Source organism: Triticum aestivum, chromosome 1D, assembly GCF_018294505.1.
Source record: "Triticum aestivum cultivar Chinese Spring chromosome 1D, IWGSC CS RefSeq v2.1, whole genome shotgun sequence".
Classification (NCBI taxonomy): Eukaryota; Viridiplantae; Streptophyta; class Magnoliopsida; order Poales; family Poaceae; genus Triticum; species Triticum aestivum.
In genome coordinates, this window is record NC_057796.1 from 15,977,605 (window position 1) to 15,978,930 (window position 1,326).

The window sequence follows — 1,326 nt, forward strand, 5'->3', positions numbered from 1 at the left end:
ATAGCATGTGCAAAAAAGTAGAGAGGGTTACGGGAAAAACTAGATGCACTTCGTGTACAAAATGGACAATCTCTTTCGAAGTATCAGGGTTTCGGACGAAAACTCATCTGTTACAAAGGCATTTCAATTTTTTAAACTTATTACAACTTCAGACTTTTTGTGCATTCAGTATGCACCATTCAAAGCCATGTCATCAACTTTCAACCCTTTCTGCCTTCATTTACTATTTTTCATGCATTTACTGATTTTTTTGAGCTAAAGAACCCTGAAATTGAAATGCACTACAATTGAACTCCCAAAAGGTTGAAACTTGGCATGGTATCATCATTTCACCAACATAGCATGTGCAAAAAAGCTGAGAGGGTTACGGCAAAAACTGGATGCAATTCGTGTACAAAATGGATAGTCTCTTTCGAAGTATCAGGGTTTCGAACGTAAACTCATCTGTTACAAAGGCATTTTATTTTTTTACTTATTACAACTCCAGACTTTTTGTGCATTCAGTATGCACCATTCAAAGCCACGTCATCAACTTTCAACCCTTTCTGCCTTCATTTGCTATTTTTCATGCATTTACTTATTTGTTTTGAGCTAAATGACCCTGAAATTAAAAAGCAGTACAAATAAACTCTGATAAGGTTGAAACTTGGCATGGTATCATGTTTTCACCCACATAGCATGTGAAAAAAAGTTGAGAGGGTTACGGCAAAAACTGGATGCACTTCGTGTACAAAATGGACATTCTCTTTCGAAGTATCAAGGTTTCGGACGAAAACTCATCTGTTACAAAGGCATTTCACTTTTTAGACTTATTACAACTCCAGACTTTTTGCGCATTCAGTATGCACCATTCAAAGCCACGTCATCAGCTTTCAACCCTTTCTGCCTTCATTTGCTGTTTCTCATGCATTTACTGATTTATTTTGAGCTAAATGACCCTGAAATTGAAAAGCACTACAAATGAACTCTGAAAAGGTTAAAACTTGGCACGGTATCATCATTTCACCCACATAGCATGTGCAAAAAAGTAGAGTGGGTTATGGCAAAAACTGGATGCACTTCGTGTACAAAATGGACAATCTGTTTCGATGTATCATGGTTTTTGACGAAAACTCATCTGTTACAAAGGCATTTTATTTTTTTAACTTATTACAACTCCAGACTTTTTGTGCATTCAGTATGCACTATTCAAAGCCACGTCATCAACTTTCAACCCTTTCTTACATCATTCGCTTTTTTCATGCATTTACTGATTTTTTTGAGCTAAATGACCCTGAAATTGAAAAGCACTACAAATGAACTCGAAAAAGGTTGAAACTTTGCATG